At 41.7% G+C, this 21,314-nt stretch overlaps 1 protein-coding gene across 5 annotated transcripts in view; it reads right to left on the reverse strand.

The window, feature by feature from the left end:
- The window catches only part of il1rapl1b (interleukin 1 receptor accessory protein-like 1b), a 1,038,953-nt gene that overhangs the window by 1,015,344 nt on the left and 2,295 nt on the right, over positions 1-21,314 (reverse strand). Inside the window, exon 2 of one of the 5 annotated variants that reach the window (XM_052015173.1) lies at positions 10,243-10,324. The exons of 2 other annotated variants lie outside the window; for them this stretch is intronic. The gene's annotated coding sequence lies outside the window, so the exon portion shown is untranslated. Of the gene's footprint in view, positions 1-10,242; positions 10,325-20,902; positions 20,931-21,014; positions 21,186-21,314 lie in introns of those variants that run through there. 2 more of the 5 variants (XM_052015175.1, XM_052015174.1) reach the window with 2 other exon arrangements.

Raw genomic sequence — 21,314 nt, forward strand, 5'->3', positions numbered from 1 at the left:
ACAATTTCCCATCTTAATGATCAGACTTGCACAAAACAAATTTCACTGGAGTGTACATTCATCAACGCATCCGAAGCAATTAGAATTGAGACAAAATTCGCAAGAAAATAATACTTAAGCATTGCATATTCATCTTCATATGAATTTGACCTTGCTCAAATGTTGACAATTCCTCAGTGAGTAAATGCACAACATGGAATAAAAACACAAAGTGCTGTAAATACTCAGCAGATCAGGCAGCGTTCTGTGGAGGGGGAACATGGTTAACATTTCAAGTCAATGACCTTCATCAGAACATAAATTATGGAAGTTCTGATGAAGTGCCATTGACCTGAAACACTATTTCTGTCCAAACAATGCTGTCTGATCTGCTGAGTATTTCTCGCATTTTCTCTTCTTATTTCACTTTTCTAATATTTGTAGTTTTTTTTTAATATTGGATTTTCAGTGCACAATGTGGTACTGCCAGCTTTCTGGAAATCGGTTTGCCTGCAGTCTAACAAAAGCTGTTAAACAGGACTGAAGCAAGCTACAAACAGGAAAGATGTAAAATATGCATTTGCAGAGCCAGGAGGAAGAGGAGAACTTGCACCAACCTCAACTTAAAACCAATTGAGTAGCTGTCAGCCTCCTCCACCCTTTTACCCATTCACAACATTGACCACTCCTCCGGATTATTGGCAACAGTCCTACTCTGGGGGGAAGAGATCAACATTGCTGTCAGCTGAAGACTTCTATCACAGTGCGCATGACAACCTCCAACTTCTAAGATTGAGCTATAGCAAAGCAGCTCAAGGACTTCACTGATTTAATAGTACCATTAGATTTTACTTCCGGAAAATCAGTGGCCACAAAGAGCTCATGGCTTGCGGTGTACCAGGAATGTGTTCACTTGGTGCTGCACCCACACAACAGCATCACGTCAAGTGCGCTCTGACAGCCTTTCTGATGCCTTCACATATGGCTGAAAAGAGACCATGAGGCTACAATGAGAGAAAAATCACCTATATTCCAACAGTGGTGCCAGTTCAGAGTTAAATGGCCAAACCTCACACTTAACAAGTGTCTTTACCATGCTGAGCACTGTGCACATGTACAAATGTGTTTTTAATAAAGTCTGAATTGCATTGAAGTATGTGCTTTTATCATATGGGGAACTGATACACACAGAAGAGTTTGCTAATGACACTGAACGCAGAACGAACTGGAATATGGAAACAAAACCAGAGATGAACAAAGGTCAGTGAAATGGACAGGGAATTTAGGAATGTGTGAAAGTTAACTGCTTACTAGCTGGGAGATAAAATTTCCATGTATAACTACATTAGAAAGATGCTTCACAGGTGCATTCGCAAATAAAATGTGACAATGATTGATGTAGGGAAATAAGAGGACAAATCAAAAACAGCTTTGTCAAAGGGGTAGGTATGGATAAGTGCCTCTGAGGAGGGGTAGAGTGGCCAACTGGCTTAGCAAGGGAATAACTAAGATTTAGGGTTTAGCCATCTGAAAGTGGGATCATCAAAAGTGGAAGGATTAAAATAGAGGGATACACAAGGGGGCAGAACTGGTAGAGGGTTGCTGGACTGAAGGTCACAGAGACAGATTAGAGATTTAAAATAGGAGAAAGGATTTTTAAAACCAAGACATCACTAGACCAACACAGGTCTATGAAACCTCTGCTCATGGCAAACAATACCTTTTATGGTTCGAGGTAGCAGAATATTGTTTGATCTCAGATTTAAAGAAGGTCAAAATCAGAAAGGCAGTGAAGAATGCCTTGGGATAGCCAAAATTAAAAGTAACAGAGTCAGAGATGGTAGCTTCAGCATAGATGAGCTGAGCTGAGCTGGAGTGCATTACAGAGGTGGAAGTGGACAGTCCCGTTCATGGTGGGGTTATCTTACCAGAAATTATATGATCTGATAGTGCACAGTTCAGTTCAACCTCAGGAGTTTGCAGGAAGAATAATGGAGTTGGTGTGTATGGAATGGAATTGAGTTCATTACAGCGACTGAACAGACGTAACAATATTTTGTTGAGGGAAACCTCTGCTCACTTACACTGACTGTTGGATGCACAGTCTGGCAACTTAAATAGTGGAAGAACTAAGAAAGACATTGGAGTAGAATGGGACGTCCTCCCCCACTCACGTGGAGCCTTTTGTTCTGTATCAGTTGATGCTGGTCGCTGATTGATGCAGAAGAAAACAAGAGGGCACAAAGGTGAGATCCATTAGACCCCAGGAGATAATAATGAGAAGCCACTGCATGCATTCCTCTGGCTGCAACTAGTTATGCTTTTAGCAACTGATGGGAAAAGTATTGATAAACATCTTATAAGCTCAAGAACCACACCAAGACAGGGAGAATTCCACTGACACATGAATGAAAATACCTTTAAATGGGAAAAATGCAATATTGCAAATTTCCAGAAGAATGATTTTGGACTGGAACAAATGGCAATTCTTTTCACAGTCATTCGCAGGGAGAGAGCTTCGACTAAAAATATGGTTTCCCTTTAACAAGTCCAGTAACATGTGCAATACTGTCAGCATGTTAAGGTAACTGCATCAGAGAGATGTCCCTTGCCCAATTCTCTGTCAGACCATAGGTATTGCATCTGAGGAAATAAAACAAAATTTCAAGCTGCAAATGCAGAGGATAGATAATGCAGCTTGGTTAGCAACAAATGAATGCAAACAAGGTAAATTTTAAAATGCACTCTCTGTATTGAAAAGCAGATGTTGGATAATAGAATAATAACTAATTTATCTGTTCTCTGCTATCAACATCTTCATGCCACAATAGGAAATGTGTTGCTAAATATCGTCCTTGCACAATCACATTGTAAAAATACACATAAAAACAGTAAAGGGTCAAAACATGAGAAAAGGATGGAATATAATCCAACATTTTTGAGACTGGTTAGAAAATACTTCATTTTAAATGTCTAAATTGAGGCAGGTCCCATCGCACTCAAGGTATCTAAATGAATGTATCACCTACCAGCATAATTGAATGGTACGGCTTGAATCCTTCCTTAAAAAGTCACTCATCTTTTCTAGCCACTTGGAATAATGCGTTATTTTGGGGGAATAATGCGTTATTTTGGGGGAATAATACGTGTACATGGATAGGAAAGGTTTAGAGGGATATGGGTCAAATGCAGCCAAATGGGACAAGCTTCGATGGGCACCCTGGTCCAAATGGACAAGTATGTGTGCTGTATGACTCTCTGACTAATATTTATCCAGATAGTCATCAATGACATTAATGATTTCGTACTAGGACACAGGAGTAACACCTGGATGCATCTGACGTAAAAGAGTTGGTGATTTTATCTGTTGGGACAGCCAGCGTTATTTCCATCAGTTGTAGCCTCATGTGAGTGGTGATCAGCAAAACATCCAATGACAGGCCATTCTGGACAAACGTGCTCAGTTTTTGCTGCATCACCATAAACGAAATACCGTACAACATTGCGTTTAAGGCTTACACTTCAAGTATCATTTTTTTTGGGGTAGCACAGTGGTTGGCTGCTGTATCAGATGGCACAACATTAAAAAAAAATCAGTGATTTTTCCAAGCAAAAACACAATTACAGTAACTTGTTTAAAACTGAAAATTCAACTAACAACATGGACCAGAAACAGCTTAAAATTCTGATGATTGATGGGAATAAAATGTTTTGTCCAATTAATCATTTTCATCTCTATTATGGTCATTTGTTCCAATCATTCATCTGATCATCACAATTGATAACAGATAACTTTGAATCCAATGATGCATTTTTCTGTTAAGAACAATGAGTAAATTCACTGTAACTTCATTATAACGCATGTTGTATAACATTTGTAATTAATTCAATGCAGATTGATGGATGACAAAATCACAAGGACTTCGAAAGAAGATGGTTAAGAATGGGATCAGTTATATAGTTCTACAAGAGATATCACTCTTAGATATTAGAGAGGACTAGGTAAGTAGGGAAAGTCAAAATAGTAGACCTGTAAAATTAAATTATTCTTAAGCTATCACATCAAAACAAATGTACTGCAAGAAAGGGTTTGACATAGTTCAAATAACCATGACTTAAATGTCAATTTCAGGACATATTGAGTAATGGTGCGTAAACCATCAACCAATGGCAGAATAAAAAGGTCACTGAATATTCTGTTCCCAGTTACTCAGGTGGAGGGATTATTTGAGGTGCAACATATCAAATGTTTAATGATGATTTGCCTGTTACATTCTTGCATTTTACATTAGTTGTTAAGCAATTTTAGACAATCAAAAGAAAGCACAATAGTCACATGCCCCAAGCCTCACATCTCAGCACCGAGCTTCCACACCACTCATCCCAGCCCACCCAACACCAGCCCTCACTGGTAGCATCTCCTCACTGATGCGTGGGGCAGTTCATTGCTAGGTTTGTGCCAGGTTCCCAGAGCGGGAGTACACAGCAACAAGGGAGGACCGGGTATACACCAGATTCCTGGCACAGCAACACTGTCAGCAATGCATCTCCATCTGTAACTCTGCTCTCACTCATGCAAACCCATCTTGCATGCTATGCAAGGTACCAATGTGGTGTGCTTTCTGAATCTTAAATCTGCTTCCACGTTGGCTCAGCACTCACCATTGCTATTAACCCAATTAGAGAAGTGCTTGCTCATAAAGCATGGATATTTAGAATATCCATGCTTTATGGATATTTAGAATACCCCTTTCCAGTTGTCCCTTTGCCAGGTTGTTGTTTCCTCCTTAATGGTTAGGCAAATCCATCTATTGTGCAACTGAGCAGAAAATGCCACACAACATTTGAACAGAAGGCATAAAATCAAGCAGTAAATAGTACAAAAGCAAAATACTGTAGATGTCGCAGATCCAAAAAACAAACAGAAGAACGCCAGAAATAGTTTGTAGGTCAGGCAGCAACTTTGGAGAGAGAAATCGAGTGAGTGCTTCAGGTTATTGAATGAAGGGGTCATTGATTTGAAATGCTGGGTAAGATCATAATCCCCAGTGGTTTTCAAGAGAACCAAAAGACAGCAATAACGCATGTCTGCACATTCCTGACGTGTGCACCTGTGTGTTGCACAGTATGGAACATGCTGGAGGAGACAAGAATCACTTTCATTTGAATGCATTGCTAACCTGGTAAGTCAGAGTCATAGAGCAATACGGCAGGAACACAGGCCCTTCGGCCCAACGAGTCCATGCCGACCACGGTGCCCACCCAGCTAGTCCAAATTTCCTGCAATCGCCCCATATCCCTCAAGCCCTGTCCCTGCATGTACCTGTCCAAGTGCTTCTTAAATGATACAATTGTACCTGCCTCAACCACTTCCTCTGGCAGCTCGTTCCATATACTCACCACCCTCTGCGTGGAACAGTTGACCCTCAAGTCCCTTTGAAATTTTTCCCCTCTCACCCGAAATCTATGCTCCTAATTTTCGACTCCCCTACCCTGGGGAAAAGACTGCTACCGTCCACTTTATCTGCGCCTCTCATAACTTTAAACATTTCTATAAAGTCGTCCCTCATTCTCCTACACTCCAAGGAATAAAGACCTAGCCTGACCAACCTCTCCCTTTAACCCAGGCCCTCTTATCCTGGCAACATCCTCGTAAATCTTTTCTGCACTCTTTCCAGGTTAACCACATCTTTCCTAATAACAGGGTGATCAAAACTGTGCACAGTCCCCCATGTGTGGCCTCACCAACGACTTACATAACTGCAACATTATGTCCCAACTCCGATACTCAACGCTCTGACTGATGAAAGCCAGCATGCTAAATGCCTTTTTCACCACCCTGTCTACCTGTGACACCACTTTCAATGAACTATGCACTTGTACTCCTTGGTCCCTCTGTTCCATTATACTCCCTAGTGCCCTACCATTCATAGCATAAGTCCTACACTGGTTTGACTTCCCAAAATGCACGACCTCACACTTATCTGTATAAAAATACATTAGCCACTACGCTGCCCACTTCCCTAACTGATCGAGATCTCCCTGTAATCTACGATAACCTTCTTCACTATCAACATCATCTCCTAATTTCGTGTCATCCGCAAATTTACCGATCAAGCCTTGTGCATTCACATCCAAATCGCTGACATAAACAAAGAATGATAAGGGTCCCAACACAGACCCCTGCAGCGCACTGCTGTTCACCGGCCTCCGTTTTGAGGAGCAACCTTCAACCACCACCCTCTGCTTCCTACCTCCGAGCCAATTTTGAATCCACCTAACCAGCTCTCCCTGGATTCCATGGGACCTAACCACCTAGACCAGCCTACCATGCAGCACATTGTCGAAGGCCTTGCTGAAGTCCAAATAGACAACATCCACTGTCCTACCCTTAGCTACCCTTTTGGTTACCTCTTCAAAAAACCTCTTCTAAAAGGTTCATCAAACATGACTTCCCACACACAAAGCCATGCTGACTCCTCCCAGTCAGACTCTGTCTATCCAAATGCTGGTAGATCCCGTCCCTCAGAATTCCCTCCAGTAACTTCTCCACCACGGATGTCAGGTTGACCAGCCTGTAGTTCCCTGGCTTATCCTTGCGATCCTTCCTAAAAACGGCGTGACATTAACCACCTTCCAGTTTTCGGGAACTTCACTAATGGCTAAATATGAAGCAAACATCTCCGTAAGGGCCTCTGCGATTTCTTATCTAGCATCCCACGAAGTCCAGGATGCACTCTGTCAGGCCCTGGGGATTTATCCACCTAAATGTGCTGTAAGGCTGCAAATACCTCCTCCTGTGTAATATGAATGTTCTCCAAAACATCTCCACTTGTTTCCCTTATCTCTTGAGCAACCATGATTTTCTCCTTAGTAAATACAGAGGCAAAATATTCATTAAAAATCCCACCCATCGCCTGAGGCTCAAGACATAGGCAGCCCTGCTGATCTCTAAGGGGACCTACTCTTTCTCTAGCCACCCTTTTACTCTTAATATATCAATAGAACGTGTTGGGATTTTCATTAACCTTGCCTGCCAGATCCATCTCATACCCTCTCTTTGCCCTCCTGATTTTCCTTTTGTGTATTCTTAATCTTTTTATATTCAAGGGATTCACTTGTCCCCAACCTCCTAAATCCAATGTACGCTTCATTCTTTTTCTTGACCAGAGCCTCAATCTCTCATCAGTCAGGGTTCCCTAAACCTGCCAGGTTTACCCTTCACCCTAACAAGAACATACTGCCCCTGGACTCTTGATATCACACTTCATGTCATAGATAAAAAGACAAGGGACTTTTTATTTTAGTTAATATTGTTTTCATTGATTCAGATCAGTTACACATTTCTAAATATTTTTTCATTGCAGTATACTAATTTCTTGAAATATTTAAATCTGTTTGAACTGTATTTAAATAGTAACTGGAGATGCTTTAAAAAGTGTCAAAAAGCTCTTAACAGCAATAACATGCCCATCAGGCTAGCCAAAGGGCACTGCCTCAGGATCGACCAGATGAGGCCTAGCAGGACAGCCCTGGCAGCAAGGCCTCCAGCTCCACCTATTTTGCACTAACGCTACCAACTTTACATTTTTTCCTTATTTTTTTTCCAGAATTGACAAAGAACACACAAAACTAATCTTGGGCATCTTTTTATGAACGCTTTTTAACCCAAGAGCATGAACCTGAACAGGTTACATGACTGGAACAAGACTTAAAGCTGAGTGTGGCCACAAGGATCACCTCAGAGAAGTGGGGTAAACCTAAGACATGGACTGTGCTTGAACCACTGAATACTTCCAGCATTTTCTGCTCCTATTACAAGCTGAAAATAAAAATTTATAGATCTGTCTCCATTTAAAAAAAAACTACTGTAAACAAAGTCTTAAAAGTAAACTGATACTGGATTCTTTTTAAAAAAGCAACTAATAGTTCAATGATTGTATCCGTGTAACGAGTAACCTAACTGAACACACAAGCAGACACTTGGCTTCTTGCTTAGTCCCTGTGGCTGTCTTGGCTGATTCGTCACGGTTCACTATCCTCTCTATTCTCTGTGGTTTACCAGCGCTCATTCAATTCCATACATCAGCTTTTATTGAAAATAGTGCTGCATCAAATAAAGATTGCAAACAGCAGAACATTTCCCACCATCAAGTGAACACATCAAAATACCAAGTACTTAAAGCATTACTCCAATCTCCAAAATATTCGGTAGCTCGAATCAACCCATCTTTACCATTAAGTCTTAATGTAAGAAACCACCGCTTAAAGTAGTTACGTAAAGATGTCATCAGTCCTTGTTGCACATTGTAGTAGTACTTGCTCCCAAGGAGGATGCTTATTCCTGCTCCTTTCATGTACTGTGTTACAGAAGTGCTTCCCTCACTTCTGGTAATGTTATGATGTTTTGAAATTTTGATTTTCATCAAACATTTTAACTTCACATTTGCTCTTCAGTTCTTTGAAGTTTCATTAATTCTTCCAATTTTGCATTATTTCTTAATGAAATGAAAAGTCAAATGTTAAGGGTACCTTTATGAACATTTTACCCCAAGAGCACAAATCCAAATAGCTTAAAATGGAAAAGACTTCCACATTTTACCAAGCTTGCTCCACTGTTCATTCATACTACTATTTCCATCACAATTCCAGCTGCCTTGGGAAAACAGCAAACATAATCAAGGACCCCAACCATCCCAGTCATTCACACAGAAGCTTAAGAGCACATACTACCAGACTTGAGGACAGCTTCTGTCCCATTGTTATCAGGCTCTTGAACGGACTTCTCAGATGCTAAAAGATGAACGCTTGATCTCCTAATCTACTTCGTCGTAGTCCTTGCACTTTAGCTGTCTCAGTGCAGTGCACTCTCTCAGTAACCGCAACACTATATTCTGCTTTGTTTTCTTTTCACCGCCTTGATGTAATTATGTAGAGCATGATCTATCCGTATGGCACGCAAAACACAAGCTTTTCACTGCATTTCTGTACACGTGATAATAATAAACCAGTATCAACAGCAACAATTATCAGTCCCAAGAAATGGAACCCAAAACATTACTCCTGTAAATCATTCCTCACCAGGTGCTGTTTGATAGTAAAGGACCCACATGAGCAAGATCTTTTTCAAAACTACTCTATGAGCTAGAGTCCATTCTTCCAAAGCTTTGGTTGTTTCCCCCTTACTTCTAATGACTGTAACAGTGTGGAGTACGGCATTGCAGCAGTTAAGTTACAAAGGATCTGGACCATTGATCCAGAGACTCATTCAAATCCCACTTCAGCAGCTGGGGGATTTAAATTCATATAATTAATCTTAAAGTAAAAGCTTGTTTTAGTGACAGTAACAATGAAACTACCAGATTGTTTTAAATACCCATTTGGTTTACCCAGTCCTTATAGAAATAAACCTGCAACTCTTCCCTGGTCTAGCCCAAATATGATTACAGACCCACCAAGAAGATTAACTTTTGAGTGCTTCAGTTCGAGATGGCAACAGCAACATTTATTATCCAACTATGTCCACACCTTGTGTACAAATAAGTGGAAGCAAAAATACTTATTACAAATCACAGAACTCTGGTTAGGCCGCATTTAGAGTATTGCGTGCAATTCCAGTCACCTCATTACAGAAAGGATGTTGAGGCTTTAAGAGAGGGTGGAGAGGAGTTTTCCCAGGACGCTGCCTGGATCAGAGGGCATGTGCTATCAGGAGAGGTTGGACAAACTTGGGCTCTTTTCTCTGGAGTGGCGGAGGCCGAGGGGTGATCTGTTGGAAGTGTATGAAATTCTGAGGAGCACAGATAGGGTGGACGAGCAATATCTTTTTCCCATTATTGAGTGATCCGATACTAGTGGGCATGCATTTAAGGTGAGAGGGGGTAGGTTCAGAACAGAAGTGAGGGGTACATTTTTTTTTACTGAGAGTGGTGGATGCCTGGAATGCGTTGCCTGATAGGGTGGTGGAGACAAATTCTTTGGGGGCTTTTAAGAGGGGCTTGGATGGGCACATGAATGAGAGGAAAATAGAGGGATATAGGCATTCTGTAGGTAGGAGGGATTAGCTATGTCGGGACAACATTGTGGGCCAAAGGGCCTGTTCTGTGCTGTACTGTTCTATGTTCTATCAAGAGAATGGGTCAGGTCAGTAACTGATGTCTCTTCCAGGGGTGTTACCTTAGCCGTCTTCAATGCTGGAACCTTCGATTATAACTGCATTAGCCCAATGTGCACACTGTTATCAGGGAATTAAAATGGACTTACGCTGCATCTCCTGTGTTGGTTTTCAACCATTTTAACTCCTTTGATTTGGGTCATACACAAGCCAATATGGTGTCATGAGAACCTGATGAGAGGGAGGATCAAATGAGACCTTGTTAAGTTTATAACCAGCTTATCATGCACCAGGAGCAAAAGGAGTGCTCTTCATTGGTCCTGTCCCTTTTGCAAATCACAATGCCCACTCTCCCTCTGTCCCTAGCCCTGATGGAGATATCCTACACTTAGACACTGTTCCCTTGGATCTCCTGAGTGGTCTTTTGCCACCCGAAATCACACTCCTGCCTGCTGCCTACCCCCCCCCACCCCCAACATTCCCTCCCCACTTATCATTATTGATTGATGCAGATGGGAGGTGGTCTCTACAAGTTTAGATACTTCCATGGAGTTGAAGTAGATTGAGCCTGCCACACATCACATGTCGCATGCACTGCCAGGGGAGAGCCAATATCAATATCAACACATTTTTCTTGTTAACTTACAGCATTCTAAATAAAATTCAAGTGTCAATATATCAGGTTATTTTGTTTCCTTTATAAGGATCTTTTTACCTTACAATGCACAGTGGTTGTCCTATACACTGTTAAAAGCTCATTCAAAATAAAATCTTGAGACTGATTGTACAGTTTCTCCACGGTTAAATAAACATGCTAATAAATATGATAGTGCTAAGCGTGCTTTGACCCAGTTAAAGTTCTTAAAAAAAATACGAAAAAGTTAAAAATCACGTCTCATATTCCCAAATGTGCAATTCAGTTGTCAGCAAATAGTGCAGAAACACTGTATAAAAATATGAAGGCTAATTAGAGTACTGTAATTAAATATTATACTAAACTTAAGGAAAAACACATCAAATGTGACAAAGATTGTTCACTTGCTACTCAATCAGGTGAAGTAACAGAAAACCAGATCCATGGTCTCTGTTGCTGCTTCTCCTGGGCCCAAATTTAATCAACTGAAAAGGCAGTCAGGGTTATTCATCCCTTCCTGTGGGGGAAGTGCATGGCTCCTTTTCTCATACGACATAAATGAGGAACTCAACGTGTCAGGAAACGTGTGCATAAACTTGCATCCCACTAATCTGCAGCTTCATAGTTCAGAATATCCCCATGTACATTTTAATGGTCATTTATACTGCTCATAACCGGATAAATGTGTCACCATTTCATAGACATTACGGTATCTCCATCTCCAACACATGCAGTTTGCCCAGACAGTTTGACTGAACCCAATAAACTTTCATTAGTCAAGCATGCAAGATGCAGTGATTTCTCTGGTTAGGGTCATTGGTCTAATGGAATAAATTAATTTGTTTTGTGCATAATCTGAACTTCTGGATAATTTGTGTATATAATCAAATTTACCCACATTTCCATGATCTAACCTAATTACCCCAGTGTGTGTGCCCTTCCCTCAAAAATCTTACTTTCCAAGGTTTCTCAACAAACACCTTCCAAAGTTCTACAGATCTTGGCAGTGTTCTCTGGACAGGAGGATAGCATTTGGAAGCCCACATTGTTTAAAAGAGGAACAGAGAAAATGGGGAAAAGGTAACTTGCTAGTCTGACATCATTGATAGGGAAAATGCTGGAATCCATAATGAAGGATGTAACAACTAACACCTTGAAAAGAATGATAGGTTTGAGTAGAGCCTTATGGGTTTATGAATGAAAAATCATATTTGAATAATCTGCAGGAGGCTTTGGAGAATATGATCAGGGGGAACCAGTGAATACAGTGTTTTTGGATTTTCAGGAGACATTGAATAACATCCTCCACAGGAGATTGATCAACAAGGTCAAACATGGAAATGGGGACAATTTTATTTTATTAACATGGATTGGGAATTGGTTATTGGACAGAAAGCAATGAATGGAAATAAACGGATCATTAGCAAGTTGGCTAGTGGGAAGCTCTATATAATGAGGCCCAGCTTTTCACTATCGACATCAAGGCTTTGACTCGGGACCAAATTTTGGTGGTGATAATAAAGGAGATGAGTATGCAGTTTGGGAGGAGAATTCAAGGGGGTATGGTCAAAGCATAGTCAAGGACATGGCAGATGGAATATAATGTGGATAACCAAGAAGGGAATCATTTGTGTACGTAACAGAAAAGCAGCATATTCGTAAAATAACCAGATATAGGACCCTAATGTGCTTGTACTAAGATCACCAAAGGCCAACATGCAAGTGCAGCAATTGATGAGGAGAGCAAATATGTTAGTCCTTATTATGAAACAACTTGAATAGAGCAGTGATGAAGTATTATTACAATTATATCGGACCTAGGCAAAACAGCACTTGCAGATTGTGGACGTTATTTTGTTTCTTTGGAAAGCACAGAGAAGTGCAACGAAGGATCCCTAGACTGATTCCAGGTCTGGCAGGACTGCCATACAAGGAGAGATTACATACACCAAGACTGTGTTCTCCCATGTTAAGAATGAAAGGGACTCTTATCAAAAGCACACCATATTCTTAGAAGACTTTACTGTCTATGTGCAGGGAGGATGCTGTCTCTGGCTGAGGAGTCCAGGACTGGGGACATAGTTTGAGAATAAGGGATAGGCCATTTAGAACTATGAGAAAAAATTTCTGCTGATTCATCTAAGCTGAACAGCAGTGGAAGCTCCATTGTGGTATTCATTCAAAAAACAAGATGGACAGATTTCTGGATATTGAAGATGCAGTGATAAAAATTAGCACCCAGGTAGAAGATCAGCCACACTCTTGATGAATGGTGGAGCAGGGCCAAGTGGTCTACTCCTGCACCTATTTCTTATCTTCTTAAGACCAGCTCGATCTTTCAATGTGCCAAACAAGCCTGGGTTTCGTGGCTCAAGTTACTCCACAAACCTTGATGAACTATGCCAACTCCTAGTTCTTTCAAATTGTTGCATCTTGCTTTCATACACAAGAAGACCAACAGAATACATTTCTATAACAGCTCTCATGTAGTTCTAATGTTCTTTACAGTCAATAGAAACAGCTATTTCAATAATCTATACTAGGTCACTTCACTGTAGTATTTACAATTCATGGTGAAGCCAATCAGATGGTCTTCATGTCAGTTAGATGAAGAATACATTGTACAAAACACATTGTGTTCAAGAGGTATTTTAACATAGCTACGTTTATTTTAGAAATCAAAACAGCTACATGATTGTTCTCAATATACAAAGCCAGCCATAAACATAGGAGGTTCCTGAGCATTGGCTCAAGTATAATGAGTGTCAACAATTACAATGAAAAGTAATACAAACTGCACAGCATTTTAGTCAAAAAGCCATAATAGTGCTGGAAAACAGACTTCCCAATTAAGCAATTTTTGACAGTGTACTCATGGGTTCTCACTTCAACTTTTCAGCAAACATCAAGCCATGGAGACTGCTGGCAGTATTTCTGGCTGCCCCTTCATGATACATACCAAAATGCAATAAAATCCACTGTCCTGGGACATATTTCTATGAAGATACATAGTGTAATATAAACTCTGGCTTTGATGGGCAAGTCAAGATGGGTAAACAAATTCCAAATGCACTTTTGGGACCCTCTTTGGAGGCCACACTGTTTCTGAAATCAGCTGTTTGACCTTCTGTTGTGTGGCAGTTTCCAAACCATGCGATTCTAATCATATATCTTTGGGCACTGCTAAACTTTTAAAACAATGCATGATAGAAAACTATTCTCCATTTAGAACATACATAGAACATAGAAAAGTACAGCACAATACAGGCCCTTCAGCCCACAATGTTGTGCCAACCTTTAAACCTCACCTAATACTATTTAACCCCTTCCTCCCACATATCCCTCTATTTTAAATTCCTCCATATACCTATCTAGCAATCTCTTGAATTTGACCAATGTACCTGCCTCTACCATCGCCCCAGGCAGCGCATTCCATGCCCCAACCACTCTCTGGGTAAAAATCCTTCCTCTGATATTTCCCTTGAACTTCCCGCCCATTACTTTAAAGCCATGCCCTCTTGTTTTGAGCATTGGTGCCCTGGGAAAGAGGCGCTGGCTGTCCACTCTATCTACTCCTCTTAATATTTTGTACACCTCTATCATGTCTCCTCTCATCCTCCTCTCCAAAGAGTAAAGCCCTAGCTCCCTTAGTCTCTCCTCATAATGCATACTGTCTGAACCAGGCAGCATCCTGGTGAATCTCCTCTGCACCCTTTACAATGCTTCCACATCCTTCCTATAATGAGGCGACCAGAACTGGACACAGTACTCCAAATGTGGTCTAACCAGAGTTTTGTAAAGCTGCATCATTACCTCGCCGCTCTTAAACTCGATCCCACGATTTATGAAAGCTAATATCCCATAAGCTTTCTTAACTACCCTATCTACCTGAGAGGCAAATTTCAGGGATCTGTGGATATGGACCCCCAGATCCCTCTGCTCCTCCACACTACCAAGAATCCGGCCATTAACTTTGTACTCTGCCTTGGAGTTTGTCCTTCCAAAGTGTACAACCTCATACTTCTCCGGATTGAACTCCATCTGCCACTTCTCAGCCCAGCTCTGCATCCTATCAAGGTCCCTCTGCAATCTTTGACAATCCTCCACACTATCCACACCACCACCAACCTTTGTGTCATCTGCAAACTTGCCAACCCACCCTTCTAACCCCTCATCCAAATCATTAATAAAAAATCACAAAAAGCAGAGGTCCCAGAACCGATCCTTGTGCGACACTACTAGTCACAGCCCTCCAATCTGAATGCACTCCCTCCACCACAACCCTCTGCTTTCTACAGGCAAGCCAATTCTGAATCCACACGGCCAAGCTTCCCTGGATCCCATGCCCTCTGACCATCTGAAGAAGCCTACCATGTGGAACCTTGTCAAACGCCTTACTAAAATCCATGTGGACCACATCTACTGCACTACCCTCATCAATCTGTCTGGTCACCTCCTCAAAGAACACTATCAGGCTTCTGAGACATGATCTTCCCTTCACAAAGCCATGCTGGTTGTCCCTGATCAGATCATGATTCTCTAAATGCCCATAGATTCTATCTCTAAGAATCCTTTCCAACAGCTTGGCCACTACAGATGCAAGGCTCACTGGTCAATAATTCCCTGGTCTATCCCTACTACCTTTTTTGAATAAGGGGGACAACATTTGCCACCCTCCAATCCTCTGCTACCATTCCTGTAGACAACGGGGACTCAAAGATCCTAGCCAAAGACTCAGCAATCTCCTCCCTCTCCTCGCGGAGCAGCCTGGGGAATATTCCGTCAGGCCCTGGGGACTTACCTGTCCTGATATTTTCTAACAGCTCCAATGCATCCTCTTTCTTGATATCAAGATGCTCTAGAACTTTAACAACACTGTCCTCAGCGTCATCAAGGCCCCTCTCCTTGGTGAATACTGAAGTATTCATTGAGGACCTCACCCACTTCCACAGCTTCCAGGCACAGCTTCCCAGATTTATCCCTAATCGGTCCTACCTTTACTCCCGTCATCCTTCTGCTCTTCACATAAGTGAAAAATGCCTTGGGGTTTTCCTTAACCCTACCCACCAAGGCCTTTTGATGTCCCCTTCTTGCTCTCCTCAGCCCCTTAATTTCCTTCCTTGCTACGCTGTATTCCTGAAGAGACCCATCTGATCCTTGCTACCTAAACCTTACGTATGCTGCCTTCTTCCTCCTAACTAGATGTTCCACCTCTCGTCACCCATGGTTCCTTCACCCTGCCATTCTTTCTCTGCCTCACCGGGACAAATTTATCCCTAACATCCTGCAAGAGATCCCTGAACAATGACCACATCTCCATAGTACATTTCCCTTCGAAAATGTCATCCCAATTCACACTAGCAAGTTCTAGCCTTATAGCCTCATAATTTGCCCTTCCCCAATTAAATATCTTCCTCTCCTCTCTGCTCCTATCCCAGTCCATCACAATGTTAAATGTTAGAAAGCAGTGGTCACTGTCCCCCAAATGCTCACCCATTGAGATCTGTCACCTGACCTGGTTCATTACCCAATACTAGATCTAATATGGCATTCCCTCTAGTCAGCCTGTCAACATTCTGTGAAAGGAATCTGTCCTAGACACACTTAAACTCTGCCCCATCTAAACCTTTGGCACTAAGTAGGTGCCAATCAATATTTGGGAAGTTGAAGTCTCCCATGATAACAACCCTGTTATTTTTGCACCTTTCCAAAATCTGCCTCCTGATTTGCTCCTCAGTATCCTTGCTGCTACCAGGGGCCCTACAGAATACTCCCAGTAGAGTAACTGCTCCTTTCTTGTTCCTAACTTCCACCCATACTGACTCTGGAGAGGATCTTGCTACATTATCCACCCTTTATGCAGCTGTAATAGTATCCCTGACCAGTAATGCCACCCCTCATCTTCTTCTCTCTCTCTCCCCCTTCCCTCATCCCTTTTAAAACACTGAAATCCGGGAATATTCAGTATCCATTCCTGTTCTGCAGACAGCCAAGTCTCTGCAAGAGCCACAATATCAGAGTTCCATGTATTTATCCAAGCTCTCAGTTCATCACCCTTATTCCTGATGCCTCTTGCATTTAAGTAAATGCGCTTTATCCCATCCACCTTACTACTTTTATACCCTATCCTCTGCTTCTCCTTCCTCAAAGCCTCTCTATATGTTAGATCTGGCTTTACTCCATGCACTTCTTCCACTGACCTATCCCTCCTGTTCCCATCCCCCTTGAATCCCCCTAGTTCAAACCCTCCCGAACCACACTAGCAAACCTGCCTGCAAGGATATTGGTCCCCCTCGAGTTCAGGTGTAACCCATTCAATCTGTACAGGTCCCACCTTCCCCAGAAGAGATCCCAATGATCCAAAAATCTAAAACCTTGCCCCCTGCACCAACTCCTCAGCCACGCATTCATCTGCCATCTCCTCCTATTCTTACCTTCACTATCACGTGACACTGGCAGCAATCCTGAAGCAGAATTTTTTCCCCCCCAGATCTAGTCCCATCATTAACATTGGCTCATTAGTGTTATCAATGTTTGTATCAAAACATCATCTGTCCTCCGCTGGTGGGACTGGGATTTTCAAATGGCTCCTGATGGATTGACAGACTTTCTTGGAGAATTTCCTGTCATTTTCCCCAAGTGGTTGCATTTAGGTTCTCCTTTATTCCAATATACTACACCATGGATTTGTTCTTTAAAAACCTCCAATAGATGGTGCAGAATTCTCAGAGCAATTATGTTTACTGTCATCTGCATTTTATTTCCAATATAATTCTAATAATTGTCTTAACAGTTGAGAACACAGATACAACACCAGGTTCAACTAATCCGAAGAGTCATATCTGGAGGAGCAAGATGGTAAATTATTTGTCTTTTTCCCCCAAAACACCAGCTTCCTTCAAAGATGGGTCCAACATATGTATCATTTCTAAATGTATTCAACCAACTTTAATGTAATTCTCCATGTTTTCTATCTGATTCTTAAATTATCATTGCATTTTGCCTTAAAAACAAATTACATACCTTGAATTCTACTAATATAATGCCAGTTCTGTCAGCTGTTCCACTACTCATTTGGTAATGGCTGACATATTACGTGTCATCTTGCCTTCTACCAATATCCCATGATTCCCTTAAATTCCCCAAAACATTGTTTCATAAACCATTTATTCAAAAAATCTGCCCAAATGATTAAATAAACCCAGACATCTAATTGTGTTTTTTTTTTGCTTTCAATCTCCATGTTCTTTCACTCATGGAAATACCCCATTGGACTTAACTTCTTTGGCAGCATCCTCAATCATCATTTCTACTCATTAGCAAATGACAGCATTTTCAGGCATGGAACCAGCCATTATTTCAGTTTATTCACTAACATAATATTATTGAAATGTCAACACAAATTAGATAAATGGCTTTGTTGCAACATTCTGCTGGAAATTTCACACATCATTTTTTTTTGTTTTAATACAACTTGCACCTCTTTACAAAGTTAAAGAAAGTTTCAGAAGGTTCAATTATATTCAGATTACTAAAAGTCAGTTGCCTCTAAATTTAACAAAAAATATTCTCATCTTTCATTTTGTTCTGATTCAACTGAAAATCTCCATAATTTGCTTGAGTGCAAAAGAAATCTCAACTTTAAATGCAGTAAATATACAAGTTCTGTAGTATAAGAGAAAAAGCTGTTACAAATTCTAATGATTTACACACTAAGAAAACAATGTCATTCTTGATACTGAATTACTCTTGCATATAACTAGCATTGCCTTTTTTTAAACTTCACAATTGATGCTACTCTTTGTTTACACAATATTGTGTCACCTTAACATTAGAGAGCAACTGATCACACGAGTAATCTGAAGAGGTCAAATTTGTAGGGTAAAGCACATTTTATATTTTAAAAGCTAAATGTCACATTAGGTGAACCCATTCCACAAATCATCATGGTAGTGATGAGAGTTTAGAATCTAAAATGTTAAACAAAAACTTGAAATGTATCTGCCACCAGCAATCTAAATGGCTGTACACTGCTGACAACAGGCTAGTTGTCAGTTTAAAAATGTTGAATGCTAACAGGTTGTACACATTTCCAGTTACAGTGCTGTCTGTGTGCAACTGATTTACGGTGAACCTTAAAGGCATTATATGGTAGCAATTTGTTGATAAACATTTTATATTGGCAGCTATACTCCATTAAAGCAATGATATTAATGCCTATTTTTAATATTGACTGGTTCATTCTGGTACTTGCCATAATATTTTATGCTTTAGGTTTTTGCAGTTGGAATGGTGAAATATAGACTGTACGTCATTGTAACTAAACAGGCTGCACATCTTTTAGACAATCACATGCAGAATTCCAGAAGGTGCTGACAGTGATTCCGTACTCCTCCATAGGATGTGCTTTCTTCCAAGGAAACAGAATGGATGAAAATTTCAGACATTAACAGGCTATTCCGTCTGTAAAGTACTCTTTAAAATGTCATGTTTTGTTCCGTGTGCTGTGGGGGAGCCTTTAAAGATGTTCTGAGCAAAGCCATCACCCTTCATCTGCAGCTGGTAGAGCCACTGCCTCACAGCTCGAGTCACCCAGGTTCAAACCTGACTGCCAGTGCTATTTGTGGAGTTTGCATGTTCTCTGCGTGACTGAATTTCCCAAGTGCTACAGTTTCCACTCACATCCCAGGTAAGTGGGGTTTGGTGGGTTATGTACCCACTGCAAATTGCCCCGAGTGGAGGGGGGGGGGAAGAGGGGGGTAAAAAAATCAATGGGGATGTGGAGAGAATAGGATAAAGAGAAAATGAGCTTGGTGATGAGATTGCTCTGTGAGATGACACAGACTCAGTGGACTAAATAGCCTCTTTCTATGTCATAAGGAATAGATGGAAATTAAATGTCAGCTGTCTTCTACCTGATCTGCTGAATAATTCCAACCATTTGGGTGGATGACCCGACTGTTGATCAATGCCACAGATTCCCAAAAACCAATAGATAACATCAAACAGAGGCAAAACCCATAACTAGATCAGTGGATTCATGTGAGCAACTTTCTTATGGATCAACAGCCAACACAATCTAGGCCTCTGTTTCCACCAGGTAACAAGAGGGCAATTCTGAACCACAACACAAGTTTGACCCAATAAATAAAAGCCAAGACAAGCTGCATCTCTGCTTCATTTCCAGTTTATATCTGAATGCCAGCATTCAAGGCCTCTGTCTGTTTAGAATCTAATCCCTCCAGACAACCCCACTGGCAGCAGAATACTGCAGATGCTGACAAACTGAAGTTAAAGCACATAACATTTAAAATACTCATTGTCAAATAACTTTAGATAGAGAGAGTGTTATGGTCACAGAGCTGAAACTAATTCTCTCCACAGATGCTGCTCAAGCTGCTGTGCATTTGTTCCAATCCTTGCAGTGCTGGCGGACGTTGAACAATGTGGCTTTTGTTCAGGGGGCAGACGCGAGTCGAGAAAGTTGCCCCAGGTGGCAAAAAGAACCGTGCAAGGGCAGAGGGGGGTAAAAAGGTCGGACGGAGCCGCATTCCGGAGGATGTTTCCAATTCAACGCCTTCACAGAATTGGAGCGCCCCCTATTTGCCTCGCAATGACTTCTAACAAAAACCCAATTCTTAATTGAATGCAAAAAAGATCGCTAACTATAAACCGCCCACCACACAGGATAGATGGTGAATCTTATTCCAGACACGGAAGCGGGGGGGGGGGGGGGGGGGGGGGCGTTTTCCTTTGCTCGGAGACTGCATCCAAAAAGGAAAAGGTAACGGGGGATCCTTCCTCGGCGCTGAGGTTGCGGAGACCGACGGGGCTCTCCCTCCTGTGACCAGGGAGAGAACACCGGAGCCGGGGGATTTACCGCTGCATTCCCGGTGCCGCAAGTTTCTGGAATCAGGTCCCAGCAACAGCAATGGAAAAAGTTCTCTGGACTTCCAATCCCCGAAACCCAAGCCTTGTCAATCCATGGGAGCAAAAAAAACTGGAAAAATCTACTTAACCCAAAGCCTCTTGAACTGCCCCGACTAGTTGCTTTCGAAAAAAAAGCCACGGAAACAGAAATAAACGGCGCCGTATATTCCCGACCCCACCATCCATCCTTCCCTTCCCAGCACGGTCATAAAACGCGCTTCTATTCCCGGAATAGTTCACTACACCTTTGCCTCTTTAGAAAGTGTTCTCCGCCCCTTCCCTGAAGCAGTGCCCACGCCGGCGAAACCACATTAATGCCCAAGCTGTGTATTGCGAGTAATTAACCAGACGCCTCACCGGGGCAGGTCGGAATCAGCCGCGGTGAACTGCAGGAGGAAGCCGAGTAGTGGTGCTCGACCCTCCCAGCTGCTTTCCAAGTAGTTGCTGTTGGGTTGGTTGGAGAGCTCGCTGCAAACAAGCAGTGGGCACGGCTGGAAAGGGTCTCTCAATTTAGCCGAAAAAAACAGTTTGTTCACATATTACCAAATGGGGGCAATCGAAAGTGAACTCATCCAAGAACTCCTGTGTCGCTGTCCTGTGTGAATGGAAAAGTTTTCCCCACTATACCACTTGCCCGCATTAAACGCCCAAAATTTT

The sequence above is a fragment of the Pristis pectinata genome, chromosome 4 (assembly GCF_009764475.1).
Source record: "Pristis pectinata isolate sPriPec2 chromosome 4, sPriPec2.1.pri, whole genome shotgun sequence".
In the NCBI taxonomy this organism is placed as follows: domain Eukaryota; kingdom Metazoa; phylum Chordata; class Chondrichthyes; order Rhinopristiformes; family Pristidae; genus Pristis; species Pristis pectinata.